General features: G+C 46.8%; 1 protein-coding gene across 1 annotated transcript in view; it reads right to left on the bottom strand.

Moving 5' to 3' along the window:
* VSTM5 (V-set and transmembrane domain containing 5) overlaps positions 1 to 19,373 on the bottom strand; it is a 32,479-nt gene that overhangs the window by 12,450 nt on the left and 656 nt on the right. The window lies entirely within an intron of this gene.

Raw genomic sequence — 19,373 nt, 5'->3', positions numbered from 1 at the left:
TGCGTGCTCTGCCTGTCCAACCGCTGCCCCTTTGGAGAGATCAGGGACAGGGGGATCTGTTGTGGAACTGACGGAGGTGCTGGTGAGACCCCCTTCCCAGCCCCAGATCTGTTGAGGGTTAAAAAGCTCAGAGGAGAAACAGCAGCTTTAAGCTGCAACTGAAACATCCATGTTGCTAACATCGGTCACTCTTGAAACGAGCAAGCCTGGAATTTTGGAAACAGAGTTCCATGTAGGAGGCCAGCGGAGCCAACTCCAAACATCGGGGCTTTTGGCTTTAGACGCCATGAACAGTGTTGAAGACTGACCTCTGTACACAGTTTACAGGCTATCTATCCTCCTGTCAAATCAGGTAGTAATTCCCTCTCAGTGCCCGATTACTCAGGGACCAAAGCTCAGCTCGTCCCCGAGGGACCTCCCTGGTGATCTTGCTGGATAATGGCCTTGGGGAGTCACCAGATGTCAGCCAAACCCAAACAACACGGACAGAGGCAGGTTTAGGCGGAGGCTCGCAGACTGCTCCCCTTCATCGGCTTCCTGTCGTTGTACCCCAACCAGAAAATAGACAGATTTGTCCCTGCAAAATAGCGCTAGCCACCGTGCTGTCGGCAACCGCCTGCCCGGTACTAGCTGGCCTAGGCAATTACCACTGCCCGGCGAAACCCAGGCTGGGAAAGCTGAATGACCGGGCCGCTATCAGCTGGGAAAGATGAAGTTTGATAACGTTATGTTGTCAGAAGTACGCAGAAGTCACACTCAAACATTACTGTGGGGATTGTAAATGGGTGTAACCTTCTTGGAGGGCAATACGGTACAATCTATAAAACTTATTAGCCCATCCCTCGATCCAGAAACTCCACTTTTATGAACTGATCCTACAAGTGATAAAGGGCACACAGATGTAGGTTTTGTCACTGACGCAGTTTGGGTGACCGTAGCAGCAAAAGACCGGAGACATCCTAGGTGCTCACTGGTAAGGGACCAGTAAAGGAAAACGGGCCCTTTCGCTACTCATGACATTTCTGACACCAGCTACCTGGAGTTAGGGCCCACGCCCCAGTTACGGGTCAGTCTTACAAGACGGCCCCGCTCCGGACACCGACCACAAGTCCACGGCCCCAGTACTCTGACCAACTGGCTAGAAATCCGAGGTTTCCACCACCCCCTTCTCAGGTTCAGAATTTAGGGAGCACTTTACTCACTGTTATCTGTTTATTATAAAGGACACAACTGGGGCGCCTGGGTGGCTTAGTCGGTTAAGCGTCTGCCTTGGGCTCGGGTCATGATCCTGGGGTCCTGGGATCCGAGTTCCACACTGGGCTCCCTGCTTCTCCCTCTGCCCCCCCCCCCCCATACTTGAGCGCGTGCACGCACGCATGCACGTGCTCCCTCTCTCTGAAATAAAATCTTTTAAAACATATATAAAGGACACCACTCGGAGACAGTGACATGGAAGAGATGCATAGGCAGGTATGTGGGCCTGGGTGTGGAGCCTCCATGCTCTCTCTGGGTGTACCAGCCTCCTAGCACCTTGCTGTGTTCACCAATCCAGAAGCTCTCCAAACTTCCTCAGTTCGGGTTTGGGGGGGGGAAGATTCCCTGACTTGGGAAGAACTGATGACATCATTGGCCTTTGGTGACTGACCCAATCCTATCCCCAGAGGCTGAGGGAGGGGAGGGAGGTTAGGGCTGACAGTTAACCCTCTAATCACACGGTTAGTTCCTCTGCCAACCAGCCTTCCTCTTCAAGAGTCATCTCGTTGGCAAACAAAAAGATTTAGCACTCTGGACATTCTAAGGGTCTTAGGAAGTTCCTGTATCAGGAACCCGGGAGTAAGACCAAATATTATAACAGGAGAGGCCCCCATCACTCCTATCACCCAGGAAATTACTAGGATTTTAGGGGCTCTGCGTCAGGAACCAGGCAGAGGAGACCAAATATGAATATTCACATTCTAATACTACAGAGACATTTAAAAAATGCAATACATCTATATGTACTGATATTAGATTACCTCAAAAATCACGAAAAAGCACAAGGCTGAACAGTACATAGAGAATACTTATATTTAAGTAATTACATGCACACACACACACACACTCATCGTATATGCGCAGAAAACCTCCTGGACGACTCTCTAAAGACCAGGGCTGTGGTGATCTTTGGGGAAGGAGTGGGTGTCTGGGTGGAAGAAAGTCTTACATTTCACTTTATGCCCTTCTGAAGAGTTGGGACTATTTTAGCAAGTTTGTGAATTACTTAAAAAATAAAATATAGCGTGATCCTAAAAATAAATAAAATGCATGCCAAGATTGGGTCTGAGCTGCAGGTTTTTTGCATTTGAAATTGTTAGTAATTCACGTGTGCACAATTAAAGCACTTTACAAGCACTGTCTCCACCTGGGAGGCCGGCAGGAGGCTTGAGTTAAAGAACTATGCTTTTTGCTTCACTTGCTTATTTGATCATTACTTTAGGACAAGCACACGGAGGCCCGGAGGCATAACACAGAGGACAAGTTCTCGCCAAGTAGAAAATCAGAGCTCAGGCTGGAACCCAAGGTGCTTTCAGTGCCCCACAGCTGCCTCTGATAAAATGCTGAGCATAGAGGTGGAGATCTACACCTCTTTTATGTCTTCCAAAATAGCACAAGGCTCAGTGCTGGTAGAGACTTTAAGACCCATGTTACTAGAATCAACAGTCCCCCTTACCTGGGCTTGCCAGATCCGGAGCTGCTAGCCATGTCTTTTTTTTTTTTTTTTTTTAAGATTTTATTTATTTGAGAGAGCAAAAGAGATCACAGAGAACGAGGAAGAGGGAGAAGCATACTCCCTGCCGACTGATGTGGGGCTCAATCCCAGGATCCTGAGGTGGTGACCGGAGCCCCAAAGGTAGCCACTTAATAGACTGAGCCACCCAGGGGCCCCCCACCCCAGTCTTTCTTCTTCATTCTTCAAACATGTTAGCAACTCTACTAGGGGGTATGGCATCTTTGTAAGTACCTCCAGGACCCCCCTGGACAACCCATCCAGCACCCTTGCCTACCAGAACATTCTCCCTCAGCCTCCAGTGAAGCAGCCTCTCTGACCACAGCCTTCTCTCATTCCTGTTTACTGTTCAACTGCTCCCACCGGCCTCATCAGTCCTCCGCCTCTGACTCCCGCCACTTCTCCCCATCCATAATCCTCATCCTCCCCAGCCAGCCTGGCTTCCACCGCCCGTCATGTTCCAAGCACTCTTGCCAATTCTTTAAACTCCATTGGCCTCTGTTTTCATCATGTCTGCCCAGACCTGGGTCAACAACGCTCTACTTCCTCTCCGCTCAAACCTGAGCAGTCAACACCACAGGAGACCGTCCCACAGCAGACACTCCCACAACAAAGCACAGGGTTTCCAGTGTACATTCATGAACATCACATTCAAGAGGGCCCTCCGTATTGCCAATCTCTCAATGGTTTTTTTCACGTAAATTTACTCCCTTTTCCACCATTACTCTGACCGGGTCCCTCGCCGTCACACCCACCAGGTATCCTGGTGTCCCTCCTGCTCCTTCTCGGACCACAGGATGGAAGCTCCACAGGCTTTCTAAGAGGGTAGCTGCCTTTTTCTCAGATGCCGGGAAGCACACCTGGCCGCCGGAGCTGAGGGTGGCAGAGGAGGGCAGGGCACGGGCCAGGATACGCTCTGTGTAACCAAGACACCCCGGTGCTGTGTGGACGGCACCACACCCTGGCTGGGCCACTCTGCGCCACCCTTTACCTCTCTGACCTGCCATTTCCTCATTTGCAATTAGGGACCATCACCGTTCAGCTGTCAATGGTCCAATAAAAAAACAAACCCCCAAACCATGTGGGTGTGAGAACTTGACAGCCAGGAACAATTCCAGAGATCACAGGAGGAGCTCCCTTGCCTGATTTCTCACCCAGACAAAGCTGGGATTCCAGGCCATGAGAATTCAATCCAGTCTCTTTCATTCTCTGAGCACTTAGGCAGGAAAGCGAAGGGACTAACATGTACAGGGCACCAGCTCGGGTCACTCGCTCTGTGTGCAAGGCCATTGTTAATTTGGTGCTTGAGGTGCCGCAGGCAATCTTCCTCAGAGCCCTCCCCGCCGAGAGGGCCTTTCAGTCTCCCCGGCCACAGCGGACTGGACCAAGGTGGGTCACTTGACCTCATCTACCCATTCCCACCATAGCTGAGACTCCTGATTGAATCCTGACATCCTCGTTTGAACATTAGATCATCTGGGGAAGCTTTTAAACCTCCTAACCCAGCGGCCTCCTGGGTGGCTCAGTCGGTTAAGCATCTGCCTTCGGGTCCAGTCATGAATGATCTCAGGGTCTTCAGAGTGGGGCTCCCTGCTCAGTGGGGAGCCGGCTTCTCCCTCTCCCTCTGCCTGCCGCTCCCCCTGCTTGTGCTTTCTCTCTCCCTCTCTCTTGCTCTCAAATAAGAAAATCTTTAAAAAAAAAAATCCTACCCCAGACTAATGAATTCAGAATCTTTGAGGGGCAGTGGGGGCAGGGGGAGGAGGGTTCAAGACCTCTGTGATTTTTAAGTCCCCAGTGTGCAGCCAAGATGGGCAACTACTGAATCACACGAAGGGGTCAGCAGCTGAAGCTCGTAGCCCTTCAAAGGGGGCACTTAACAAAGCCTAAAGCCAAAGCAATGAAGGGCTGCCGGGTGAGAGAGGAGCGTTTGAGGTGCCTGTGATAGCCCTGTCAATGCGCTATTAGGGGGGAAAGAATTCTTCTGGCATCCCTCAAACTTTCTCATTTCTAGCGGTGCTTTGGGGTTGGGGAGGAATTCCACTGCCCTCCACTTCGCCCAGCGTATAATGCGGTCGTTCTCAACATGGGGCTATGTTAGAGTCACTGGAGGGCTCCTTGAAATGAAGTGGCTGGCCCCCTCCCGTTTCTCCTTCAGTAGGTTCGGGGTGAGGCCTCCGAGTTGGCATTTCTGACACGTTTCTAGGTGCTGCTGGTCCCAGGGCCACACATTAGAACTTTGGCAGTTCCGGTTCTGCAAGCCCTCGGGGCGCAGGGGGCACTGAGGATGCTCCTAGCCTCCCTGGAGGCCAGCCCCTCCTCTCCTCCAACACCACTAACACCACTTACACCACACAGGGGGCCCGCCTCTGCTGCAGAACTTCTCATCCTGGAGAATGGAATACGTGCGCCACCGGGCCATGGAATGACGATCAGTGGCAGGTTCTGGTAAATAGAACTGAGGCTGTGTTGGTATAATGGATGCATTCATGGACTCTGGAGTCAAAATTTAGGTCTGCCAGTAACAGCCGTGTGATCTGGGAGTTAAGTTCCCTAGTTTCTGTCACCCTCAGGTACCGTACTTATGAAATAAATATACTGTAATAGAGCTATGCTCACCTCCTGCAGCAGAATGAGGTTTCAGTGAGACCATACATGTAGGGAGCTTAGCACAGTTTCTAACACTTGGTGATCGCTCAAGAAATATCAGCTAAAATTAATGAAATTTCTTCAAAGATCCACTGAGCTGCTCACTGAGGTAGTGAGCTCCCCATCCCAGGGGTGTGTAAGCAGAAGCTGGAGTCGGACCGGGGATTGAAGCAGTATATTTGAGCCTGGGAGCTGGCATGTTGGTGGAGGAGCCTGGTCCTTCCAGCCCATTCACATAGCAGGTATAGACTGGAATGGGCATTTGTAAATCTGTGATTTCCTTGTGCAAGTGTGCAGAGACTGGATGACCTGAAATTCCTCCTTGTGGAATTCCTTCTGGAATCTTCCTACCATAAGCAAGAGCCGCCCTTGCTGGAAAGCTGAACTCTTCTGAGTGGCCATGGGCTGCATTTCTACTCAGATGCCAAGGAAGCGAGGCACGGTGCAGGCAGCTGGCTGGTCCTGCACAGCCTGGAGGTGGGGCACTGCTGGGTCTGCTGTCTGCACAGCGGGGCTGCAGGACTCATGGTCGGGCCTGGGCCAGTGCCCAGCCTGGGGAACTGAAAGGGGGGTTCTCAGGTACCTCTGCAGGTAACAGGAGGACTAAGGAAGAAACGAGGTGCAACATTCTTTGGGAGTTTATAGGATGCCTGAAGGCCCTTGGCAGAGGGGTGTAGAGCAATCACAGGATTCAGGCAGACTCCTGACAGGGTAGGGCAGTTAGGGTACGAAGCTGCTCCTTCAGAGAGACAAAAGAGCCAATTCCTCTTCCTCCTGCAGATTTTAGTTTAAACATCACTTCTTCCGGGAAGCCTTCCCTAATCTCTCAACACCAGGTTAGGTTCCCAGCCCTGTGTTCCCATAGCAACCTGTTCCTAGCAACACATCCCAGTCCCTTGTAATTCCTCTTGATTAATGGCTCATCCTCCTAGATCAGCTGTCAGCTCTGAACCCAGGGGCGGATCTGTCTTGTTCGCTGTTGAATCCCCAGGGCCCAGGGCAGTGCCTGGCCCTGTGGGCTTTCCAGAAGCACCTAATGGAATGAGTATCTCTAGGCAAGTTCCGCAATCTCCCTGAGCCTCAGTTTCGTTACCTGTAAATGGGGGCTAATTGCACCTATTTGCAGGATTGTGTGCGGGTGAATGGAAAGCAGCTGTTGCAGTACCTGGCACAAAGCGCGGGCTCAATACACAGCCACACACATTGCTGTCTTTCAACTGTTATCAACAATTATAAAAAGGAGAGACGGGCTTTTCTCCTCTTCAGTCGGCTGGAGGCTATTATAAGTGATCTTTCTAGACCACACACCTGGCTGTGTCTCCCCTGGCTCGGAAACACCTCAATAATCTGCTCTCAACTCTCTCTTCCATCCCCATCTCTCAAGACTCTTTGCCACCCAATTCCAGTTCACCAGACTATGGACCACTCTGGGCCTTTTGCTCCTCTTTCCCAGGGGAGGCCCCCCCTACCTTTCTCAGGTGCGTGCTCACTCGAGGCGCCTCCTCCACCAGGGCCCCCCCAGGCTCCGGGGGCACAGTTCCCAGCCTGCCTTGCGCTCACATTAGAGGAGTGACGGCCCATCCCCCTGCTGGAAGGCGCAGGCAAACGCTCGCCAGCGCCCAGCACTGTGTAATAGGATGGGTGGATGGCTCCTTCAGGCTGGGGCTGTCAAACTGAATCGACAGTCTCCTTGACATAGAGGAATAAGCTCTGGTTCAAGAACCCCTGAAGTCCCATCCCAAAGTACGTAAAAAGGAATGTGATCCATTCCCCTGGGGAGCCTGGGGCAGGGATATGACACCGGTGGAGAAGGGCAAAGCATCAGGGGAGCCTCCCGTGAGGTGCCCGAGTCACTGCTTGCTGCCAAGGGACCCACCTCTCCCTCCTGGGTCTCTGGTACTAGTGTGAGGGTCTATCAGAGGAACCATTCCAGCACCCTCCACCTAAGATCCAAAGTCTTGCCAAGCTCTATTCCTTTACCTGCTACGGAACGTGTAAGATGAAATAGGAAGAAATTGGCAAGTGTTGGAAGAGCCGGTTTAACTAAAGAAAAGTCCTCCTGCTGCTGGAGCAAAGGAAGGAAAGATTGCAAAGCTCTGTGTTTGTGATTTCCTGTTACTCAGAACTTTCTCCCTCCTTGTGCACCTGGCTACCTCCTACGTGGCCTTCCAGGCCTGCTGTTTGAGAAGCCTCTTCCCAACTCCAACCAAGTGAAGTAAATCCCTTTCTCTGTGCTCCCAGGGTAGCTAACATCAAATCATCAGGTTGGGATCTGACTTCCCCCTGGGCCATGCCATCCCCTATTGTTGAGTATCCTTAGCTCCTGGCACAGGGCCTCTCACACAGTAGGTACTCAGGAAATATTTATTGAGCAAAACCAATTCCCAAGCAAAGCAGCCTTGTCTCCTGCCCTAAGCCTGGTGGGAAAGCATCTATAGGTTTGTCAGGATAAAACCATAAATAAGACATAAGTGAGGGGCACCTGGGTGGCGCAGTCAGTTAAGCGTCTGACTCTTGGTTTCGGCTCAGGTCATGATCTCAGGGTCATGAGACGGAGCCCCGTGTTGGGCTCCACGCTCAGTGCAGAGTCTGCTTGAGATTCTCCCTCCTTCTCCCTTTCCCCCTCCTGCTCATGCTCTCTCTCTCTAAAAAGTAAATAAATAAATCTTAAAAGAAAAAAAGACGTAAGTGAGACTCAGCTACACAATGGTGGGTGTTCTGAGAACAGAAGGTAGGAGAAACATGCCCACTTCCTGACAAGCTGTTTCCCTAGGACAAGTCTAATGGAAGGGACCTAGAAATGGCCTAGTCCAGGAGCACTGCCTGGCCACACATTAGAATCAGCCACAGAACTTAAAATCAAAACAAAGCAGTACTGGGTCCTGCCCTTGGAGACACCCACTTAACTCCTTAGAGTAGGGTGTGAGCATCTGTAGGTCTAACGTGCAGGCCTTGGTTCTAATGTGCACCCTTGGCTGAGAACCACCGAGCCAGCCCACCCTCCTTGCCCTGTGCACTCGGAGGAGGAAGGTGACTTGTCTGTGTACAGGGTTTACAGCCAGCACTGGGATCTGTCACCCAGGCTCTTCCTCTTTTGCCACTAAGGATTTCCGGGGAAGTCTCAGAGCCGCCAGGCATCTGTGGGGTCAGCACGGCACAGGCCCGAGCTCCCCCAGGTGCACCTCAGCGCAGGGAAAGGCCAATGTGCTTCCTGCCCCACATGTGGGGGAGGAACGTTCTGTGCTCCCTTTATGGTCCAGTGTGTCATTTCCCCTTTGGCCACAGGCCTGACTGGTGCCTCCCCAGCCCAGCAAAGCCGTTACAGGAGAAAACCATTTTCCAACTCTGAACGTGCCAGTCTAGCCTCTCTCCTACTCTCATGTCTTCTGGATAAGTAAATACATTCCTGCCCCAAGCCCATTTTCCAGGGCAAACACAGGTGCAGGCAGGCCAGGGTCCTGAACACAATGGACCAGGGAGGTACAGTGTCAGCAGGGTTTGGGAGTGGGGTTTCTGCCAAGATCCTGGTAGATGCTTGCTAAGAAGCTTCCTTTTCTGTTTTTTAGCATGTCCAGACCCTGCCAGGCCCCAAAAGGAATAGTGTGCCTATTTTTTGAATGCCTGCTGTTTACCTAGAATTCTCTTCTCCATCTTGCCCTGTTGTATACACTTACTCATATTTCAAGACTCAGCCTCACCTTCTCCATGAAGTCCTTCCTACTCCCCAGATAAGCTGCTTCCTGGTGACTGACAGAAGCAACACACATCCTCTCAGAAAGGGCTCAACTTCGGTCCAGGCCAACAGAGATTATAGCAAAGCTATTGATTAGATATTAAAGCATCCTGACTTTAGACAATGTAAAATATATTTTTAAAAAGTCCTACAGCAGGGACACCTAGGTGACTCAGTCGGTTAAGCATCTGCCTTCAGCTCAGGTCATGATCCCAGAGTCCTGGGATTGAGCCCCATATCGGGCTCCCTGCTCAGCGGGGAGCCTGCTTTTCCCTCTGCTTGCTGCTTCCCCTGCTTGTGCTCTCTCGCTCTCTCTCTGTGTCAACTAAATAAAATCTTTAAAAAAAAATAAAAAAGAAAGTCCTACAGCAGACAGGGCAATGAAAAACAACCAAGCTGAACAGCAAAAAAGAAAAAAATAGTAAAAAATGAGAATAGGTTAAGGGAACTCTGTGAAATCATCAAGTGTAATAACATTTGCATTATAGGGATCCCAGAAGGAGAAGAGAGAGAAGAGGGCAGAAGACTTATTTGAAGAAATAACAGCTAATCTGGGGAAGGAAACAGACATCCTGATCCAGGAAGCAAAGACAGCCCCTAACAAGATTAACCCCAGGCGGTTCACACTAAGACATATAATAATTAAAATGACAAAAAGTAGGGGCGCCCGGATGGCTCAGTCAGTTGAGTGTCCAACTCTTGGTTTCGGCTTGGGTCATGGTCTTAGGGTTGTGGGATCAACCCCTGTGTAGGGCTCTGCACTCTGTGGAGTCTGCTTGGGATTCTTTCCCTCTTCCTCTCCTTCTGCTCCTCCCCGCCTCTTTCTGAAATAAATAAGTAAAATCTTAAAATAAAATGATAAAGAATTGAACTTTTAATTTTAAAAGCAGCAAGAAAAAAAAAATAGTTACAAACAAGGGTGACTCCATACAGCTACTCAGCAGAAATTTTGCAGGCCAGAGAGAGTGGCATGATATATTCAAAGTGCTAAAAGGGAAAAACCTTCAACCCAAAATACCCTACCTGGCAAGGTAATCATTCAGAATAGAAGGAGAGAGTTTCCCAGACAAACAAAAGTTAAAGTAGTTCATCACCACTAAACCAGCCTTACAAGAAACGTTAAAGGGAATTCTTTGAGTGGGAAGAAAAGGCCATCACTAGAAGTAAAAAAATTATGAAAGGTAAAAAATTTCATGAATAAAAGCAAACATATCGTATAGTAGTAGATAAATTACTTAAAAAGTCACACAAAAGTAGTAAAATCAATTATATCTACAAAAATTAGTTAAGAGATATGCAAAATAAGAATATGTAAAATATGACAATGTATACATAAAATGTGGAGGGGGGAATAAAATTTAGTGCTTTTAGAATGTGCTCAAACTTAAGCAACTGTCAACTTAATATAGACTTCTATACACATTAAGATGTTATATATGAACCCAACGATAACCACAAGTCAAAAACCTATAATAGGGGGCGCCTGGGTGTCTCAGTCATTAAGTGTCTGCCTTTGGCTCAGGTCATGATCCCAGGATCCTGGGATTGAGCCCTGCATCAGGCTCCCTGCTCAGCGGGAAGCCTGCTTCTCCTTCTCTCACTCCCCCTGCTTGTATTCCCTCTCTCGCTGTCTCTCTCTCTCTGTCAAATAAATAAATAAAATCTTAAAACAACAACAACAACAACCACCTATAATAGGTGCACAAAACACAAAGAGAAAGGAATCCAAGCATAACACTACAGAAAACTATCAAACCACAAGGGAAGAAAGCAAGAGAAGAAAGGAACAGAGATGAACTACAAAACAACCAGAAAACGATTAACAAAATGGTGTTAAGTACATACCTATCAATAATTACTTTAAATGTAAATGAACTAAGTGCTCCAATCAAAGGACATAGGGTGACTGAATGGATTAAAAAAAAAAAAAAAGACCTATTCATGCTGCTTACAAGAGACTCATTTCAGACCTAAAGACACATACAGACTTAAGTGAAGGGCTGGAAAAACAAATACCCTGTGGGGCACCTGAGTGACCTCAGTTGAGGGTCCGACTCTTGATTTTGGCTCAGGTCATGGTCTCAGGATCTTGGGATCAGCCCCACAACATTGGGCACTGTGCTGAGCGTGGAGCCTGCCTAGGATTCCCTCCTTCCCTCTCTCTCTGCCCGCACCCCCTCCCGCCCCGCCCCGGCTCACACTCTCTCTCTAAAAAAAAAAAAGAAAAACCATGCAAATGGGAGGGGGGAAAAAAAACCAGGGTAGCAATACTTCTATCAGACATTAATAGGCTTTAAAATTAAGACTACAGCAAGAGAGGGCGCCTGGGTGGCTCAGTTGGTTAAGCGACTGCCTTCGGCTCAGGTCATGATCCTGGAGTCCCGGGATCGAGTCCCGCATCGGGCTCCCTGCTCGGCAGGGAGTCTGCTTCTCCCTTTGACCCTCCCCCCTCTCATGTGCTCTCTCTCAAATAAATAAATAAAATCTTTAAAAAAAAAAAAATGATTCTCTCCCTCTCTGTCTGCCCCTCCCCCACCCCTGCTCATGCGCGCGCGCGTTCTCTCTGTCTGTCTCTCAAGTAAATAAATAAATCTTAAAAAAAAAAAAAAAAGACTACAGCAAGAGATAAAAGGACACTACATAATGATAAAGGTATCAATTCAACAAGAGGATATAACAACTGTAAATATCTATGCACCGAACAAAGTGTTCCTAAATACATAAAGCAACTATGAAGAGACATAAAGGAAGAAATTAACATAATACAGTAATAGTAGGGGACTTTAACACACCATATACATCAATGGATAGATCATCCAGACAGAAAATCAACAAGCAACAACACATTAGACCAGATAGACTAACAAATACGTACTGAACATTCCATCCCAAACCAACAGACTGTATATTCTTTCAAGTGCACATGGAACATCCTCCAGGATAGATCACATGGTAGGCCACAAAACAAGTCTCAATATATTTAAGAAGACTGAAGTTATATCAAGCATTTCTTCCACCACAATCATATGAAACTAGGAATCCCAGTTACAAGAAAAACAATGGAAAAAACGCAAATGCCTGGAGGTTAAACAACATGCCACTAAACAACTAAATAAGGAAATCAAAGAGGAAATAAAAAATCCATGGAGACAAGTGAAAATGAAAATACAACAGTCCAAAATCTTTGGGACAGAGCAAAGCAGTTCCAAGAGGGAAGTTTATGGCAACAGGTCTACCTCAAGAAACAAGAAAAATCTCAAATAAAAAATTTAACCATACACATCAAGGAGTTAGAAAAAGAAGAACAAAGCCCAAAGCCAGTGGAAAGAAGGAAAATCATAAAGATTATAGCAGAAATAAATGAAGGAGACAAAAAACAGTAGAAAAAAGAAAAAAACATGAACGAAACCAAGAGCTGTTTCTTTGAAAAGATAAAACTGATCAACCTTCAGCCAGACTCATCAAAGAGAGAGGACTCTATTAATCCAATCGGAAATGAAGGAAGAGAAATAACAACCAACACAACAGAAATACAAAAAATTATAACAGAGTATGACAAAAATGTATATGCTAACAAACTGTACAACCTAGAATGGATAAACTCCTAGGAACATACATGCTTCCACAACTGAATCAGGAAGAAATAGAAAATCTGAGCTGACCAATTACTAGTAGTAAAATTGAATCAGTAATCAAAAAATCCCAACATGATGATTCATAACCCCTTCGGTGGAAATGGTATTAGAAGATAGCGAACTCTGCTTTCCCTCTGCCTGCCACTCCCCCTGCTTGGGCTCTCTCTCTCTCTGACAAATGAATGAATAAAATCTTAAAAGAAAAGAAAACAGAGCACAAATCTCTTTTTGACATTAGCCTTAGCAACATTTTTCTAGATATGTCGCCCCAGACAAGAGAAACAAAAGCCAAATAGGAAGTAAAGAAAAAGGGAGACACAAAAATGAAACTGGAAAACTTACTCCAGCTAATCAAAGAATATCAAGTAGCCTCTGACTTGTGATTATGCTAAAGGACATGTCAACATTGTGATGATCTTCTTATTTACTTTTCTGGGTAGGGAAAATAGTGTGTGTTTGTTTGTTTGTTTAAGTAATGTGCTGGGGGGGTAGGGGGGATGTTTGCTCTTACTGCAGAATGTTTTGAAATAAAACTTCAGCCTAGGGGGAAAAAAAAACTCCCAACAAACAAAATTTCTGGACCAGATGGCTTCACAGGTGAATTCTACAACACATTTAAAGAAGATTTAATACCTATTCTTCTCAAACTATTCCAAAAATAAAAGAGGAAGGAAAACTTCTAAATCCACTCTATGAGGCCAGCATTACCCTGATACCAAAACTAGACAAAGACACTACCAAAAAAAGAAAAAAAAGGAAGAAAGAAAGAAAGAGAAAAAAGAAAACCACAGGCCAGTATCTTTGATGAACATAGATGCAAAAATCCTCAACAAAATATTAGCAAACAGAATTCAACTATACAACAAAAAAGTCATTCACCACAATCAAGTGGGATTAATCCAAGGATGCAAGGGTGGTTCAATATCTGCAAATCATTCAAGGTGATACATCACATTAACAAGACGATGGATAAAAACTATATAATTATCTCAATAGATGCAGAAAAAGCATTAGACAAAGAACAACATCCGTTCATTAAGAAAACCTTAACAAAGGGTTAGAGGGAACATACCTCAACATAATAAAGGCCATACATAAAACCCACAGTTTACATCATACTCAGTGGTGAAAACCTGAGTGTTTACTCTAAGATCCGGAACAAGCCAAGGATGTCCACTCTCACCACTCTGATTCAATATAGTACTGGATATTCTAGCTAGGATACGAAGACAAGACAAAGAATTAAAAGGATCCAGGGGCACCTGGGTGGCTCAGTCAGTTAAGCAACTGCCTTCAACTCGGGTCATGATCTCAGGACCCTGGGATAGAGCCCCGTACCGGGCTCTGTGCTCAGCCGCGAGTCTGCTTCTCTCTCCCTTTGTAATCTCTCTCACTTTAGCTCTCTCTCAAATAAATAAAATCTTAAAAAAGAAAACAATAAAAAAATAAAAATAAAAGGATCCGTACTGGTAAAGAAGAAGTAAAATGGTCCCTCTTTGCAGATGACATGATGCTATATATAGAAAATCCTAAAGACTCCACCAAAAATCTATTTGAACTGATAAATGAATTCAGTAAAGTTGCAGAATATGAAATTAACATACAAAAGTCTGTTGCATTTCCATACACTAATAATGAAGTAGCAGAAAGAGAAATTATAAAACAATTCCATTTATAGTAGCACCAATAAGAATAAAATACCTATGAATAAACTTAACAAAGGAGGTGAAAGACCTATACTCTGAAAACTATACTGATGAAAGAACACTGATGAAAAACTGCATTGATGATAGAAATTGAGGACAACACAAACAAATGGAAAGATATACCATAGATTGGAAGAATTAGTAGCATTAAAATGTCCATATTACCCAAAGCAATCTACAGATTCAGTGCAATCCCTATCAAAATGCCAATAGGGGCACCTGGGTGGCTCAATTGTCAAGCATCTGCCTTCGGCTCAAGTCATGATCCCAGGGTCCTGAGATAGAGGCCCACATTGAGCTCCCTGCTCAGCGGGGAGCCTGCTTCTCCCTCTCCCACTCCCCCTGCTTGTGTTCCCTCTCTCTGTGTGTCTCTCTCTGTTAAATAAATAAATAAAATCTTTTAAAACAAATGCCAATAGCATTTTTCACAGAATTAGAACAATTAATCCTAAAATTTGTATGGAACCACAAAGGTCCCAATAGCCACTCAATCTCGAGAAAGAAGAACAAAACTGAAGGTATCAAAATCCCAGATTTCAAGATATACTACAAAACGATAATAATCAAAAGAGTATGGTAGTAGCACAGAAACAGACACGGAGATCAATAGAACAGAATACAAAGACCAGAAATAAACCTATGAACAAATGAAGCAAGAATATACAATGGGAAAAAGACAGCCTCTTCAATAAATGGTGTTGGGAAAACTGGACAGCTACATGCAAAAGAATAAAACTGGACCACCTGCTTACATCGTACACAAAAATTAACTGAAATGAATTAAAGACCTAACTGTGAAAACTGAAACCATAAAACTAAAGAAAACAGAGGCAGGGGACACCTGGGTGGCTTAGTAGATTAAGCGTCTGCCTTCAGCTCAGGTCATGATCCCAGAGTCCTGGGATTGAGTCCCATGTCAGGATCCTTGCTTTCCCTCTGCCTGCCACTCCCCCTGCTTGGGCTCTCTCTCTCTCTGACAAATGAATGAATAAAATCTTAAAAGAAAAGAAAACAGAGCACAAATCTCTTTTTGACATTAGCCTTAGCAACATTTTTCTAGATATGTCGCCCCAGACAAGAGAAACAAAAGCCAAAATAAAGAATCAGGACTACACAAAAATAAAAAGCTTTTGCACAGCAAAGGAAACCATCAAAACAAAAAGGCAACCTATTGAAGATATTTGCAAATGATATATCCGATAAGGGGTTAATATCCAAAATATATAAAGAACTTATACAATTCAACACTAAAAAAAACACAAAACACCAAACAACCTGATTTAAAATGGGCAGAAGACCTGAATAGCCATTTTTCCAAAGACATACAGACGGCCAACAGACACATGAAAAGACGCTCAACATCACTAATCATTAGAGAAATGCAAATCAAAACCACAATGAGCTATCACTTTGCACAGGTCAGAATAACTAGTATCAGAAAGACAAGAAATAACAAGTGTTGGTGAGAATATGGAGAAGAGGGAACCTCAGACACTGTTGGTGGGAATGTAAATTGGTGCAGCCGCTGTGGAAAACAGTATGGAGGGTCCTTAAAAAATTAAAAATAGAAATACCATGTGATCCAGTAATTCCACTGCTGGATATTTACCCAAAGAAAACAAAGACACTAATTTGAAAAGATATATGTACCCCTATGTTTATTGCAGCATTATTTACAACAGCAAAGATTTGGAAGCTACCCAAGTATCCATTGACTGAAAAATGGATAAAGGAGATACATACACGCACACACTGGAATATTACTCAGCCATAAAAAAGAATGAGATCTTGCCATTTCTGACAACATGGATGGACCTAGAGGGAATTATGCTAAGTGAAATAAGTCAGACATGGATAACACGAATACCGTATTATTTCACTTAAATGTGGAATCTGAAAAACGAAACAAATGAACAAACAAACAGAAATAGACTCTCACATACAGAGAACTGGTGGTTGCCAGAGGGGAGGTGGGTTGGGAGGATGGGTAAACAGGATGCAGGGGTACAAACTTTCAGTTATAAAATAAATACATCATGGAGATGAAAAGTACAGCATAGGAAATACAGTCAACCGTTTTTTATTTTTTTAAAGATTTTATTTATTTATTTATTTATTTAGAGCACATGTGTGAGCAGGGGTGGGGAGGGGCAGAGGAAGAGGGAGAGAATCTCAAGCAGACTCACTGAGCATGAAGCCTCACATAGGGCTCAATCTCATGACCCTGAGATCATGACCTGAGGGAAATCAAGAGTTGGACACTTAAATGACAGAGCTACCCAGGCGCCCTCAGTTAATAATTTTTTAATAATGTTGTTGGTGACAGATGATGACTACACTTACTATGATGAGCACTGAGTAATATATAGAATTATCAGATCAATATGATGTATACCTTAAGATACTATAACATCGTATGCCAATTATACTTAGATAAATAAATAAATGTTAAAGGAAAAAGTCTTACAGGGAATGAAATATAGAGGTATCCTCAGGTCCTGGTGAAAATGGAGAAAGGAGGGTCTCCTGACTGCAGCCCTCTTCCAGACCAGCACGGAGTATATCAGATCTCCCCTGGAGATCAGAAATGAAGAAATCTGGATGACTTTCTGTTTGAAAGTCCTTACCCCTCCCTCAATCGCTTCATTTAATCTTCCAAGCATTTTTTTTGGGCACTATCCCTGTGGAAAGGAAGTGTGTGTCCTGGGGCTACCTGTCAGCCTGGAGGTGGCCCCAGCCTTCCATGTCATCCAGATGATGCGCCTATCACTAGCACTATACTTGTTATCCTGCAGTAGGCGGCTGCTCTCACCTGTGTGGGGGCTAAACACTGAAAGTTTAAATGTCCCTCAGGACAGGGCTGGTTAAGTACAAACTAGAACATTTATATGATGACGTAGGTAGAGCAGTCAAGAGGAATGAGCAAGATCTCTGCTTCTCAATGCGGATAGAGCTGAAAAGAAAATGGTGTAGGGCGCCTGGGTAGCTCAGATGGTTAAGGGTCTGCCTTTGGCTCAGGTCATGATCCCAGGGTCCTGGGATAGAGTCCCACATCAGGCTCCCTGCTCCTTGGGAGCCTGCTTCTCCCTCTGCTTCTCTCTCTCTCTGTCTCTCATGAATACATAAATAAAATCTTTAAAAAAAGAAAATGGTGTAAACAGTAGGTTTCTGAATACCAAGTACAGCATCTCTCATTCAATGAGATTCCTCCTACCCTGACTCGCCCTCCCCTTCCCACCTGTCCACCCCCAGCTGAGCCCACAACCCACAGCTCCATTCTAGCTAGGGTTGCTCCTGCCCTATCCACTCCCTCCCCTGACCCAGACTCAGCCCGCTCTCTGTTCCCCTGTTCTCCTGGGAACTGGGTCATGAATGACTCAGTAGGGCCAGTTCTCCAGTTGGGGTTCTGAACCTCTGTGGCTCCCAGAACGTTAGCACCTCCTGCCTCTTCCAGCTCACCACTGCAAGCTCCCAACTCGTTTGCTCGCCTGGGGGCATGACTGTGAACTAGGTTTCCCCACTGTGGCCTGCTTCCTCCAGGTAGAGGGTGCCATGAGTGAGAGTGTGGAAAACGGCTGGCCCCTGAGTGCCAGGAGCATCTGTACAGATGTTGTGTAAGAATGGCGGTTGGAAGCGGATTGGAGGGTTGAAAAACAATTGAAAAGGTCACTGCCACACCAAACACACCCACCTACCTGAAGGACTAACAACCAGTTATTTCTTGCTCAACAGGCAGCTAGAAGTACATGCCCTATCTAGTCCTTCTAGGTTTCTGAGATCTGCAGTCTCCCAAGCTGGCCTCTGGGCAGAGCGGTGGAAGGGTCCAGTGCTAGATCGCCTGGGTTTGGGCCCTAGCACCACCACTGACTAGCTGGTGACTTTGTGCAAGCAACAACCTCATGTGCCTCAGTTTCCCCACTTGTGAAACAGGGACAGAGTAGCACTTAGAGGGTTGCCTTGTGGATTCAAAGATAGAAGTCTTGTAAAGTCCGAGGAATGGTGAATGCACACATGCTTAATAAGTTCTGGCTCTTACTATAGGTCCTCCCACCTCCAATGCCCTGTACTGGTTACTCTAAATCTCAGTCGACTAATCTGTAACATGCAAATGACAATAATGTTAATGATTAGATGAGAAAGTAAAACTGTGTCACAATCTGTGGTTTGTGTCGGCAGGAGTTTGTGCAGCTGTGCGTTACATGAAGGCTCATCAAACTCGGGAGATTCTAGGGCCGACCCACCCAACGCCCGCCACTCGGTGCACAGTGGTGAGGACCATCTCCAGCCCCCACACCCAACCCAAACCCCCAGAACCCCTTTTCTTCAAGAGAGTCGGCTGCGGGTTCGTCTGCGTGAAGGGGGAGGCCTACAGAATGTCGTGGGGACTGGGGAAGCCCGCGGGAGGGCGAGGGGTCCCCACCGTAGGGCGGGGCCCGCGTGCCCTTGGGGTCGGGGACACCTCAGCCGCAAGTCTGGTCATTCCAGGAAAAAGAAATAGAAAATATTGCAGAGGAGGCGGCCACCGGGCCGGCAGCCGGTTATCTCCGCGTCGGCTTCCGGCTCTGATAACGCCCGGCCGGGCGGGGCCGGGGCCGGCACCCCGAAGTGGCCCAGGGTGCCGGGCCGGGAGAGCCTCCACTTGGCCGGGTCCCTCCCGCCGCGGTCGGCGCCCTAGAGGATGCGCCCAGCCCCGGCGGGAAGCAGCGCGCCCCCTGCCAGCCGGGCCGCCCCCCAAACCCCCCGAGGTGGGCTAGGGCCTGTGGCCGGGAGGCCGGACACCCGGGACCCGCCCGCCGCTCCGCCCCGCCCCGCCGCCACCCCCCGCTGCGCCCCCGCCGCCCCCCGCTGCGCCCCGAGCCTCCCCGCCGCCACCCCCCGCCCGAGCC

The sequence above is a fragment of the Mirounga leonina genome, unplaced genomic scaffold (genome assembly GCF_011800145.1).
Source record: "Mirounga leonina isolate KUSES-001 unplaced genomic scaffold, KU_Mleo_1.0 Mir_153, whole genome shotgun sequence".
Lineage (NCBI taxonomy): Eukaryota > Metazoa > Chordata > Mammalia > Carnivora > Phocidae > Mirounga > Mirounga leonina.
Note: the sequence above shows the minus strand (reverse complement) of the source record. Positions and strands in the feature narration are given on the sequence as shown.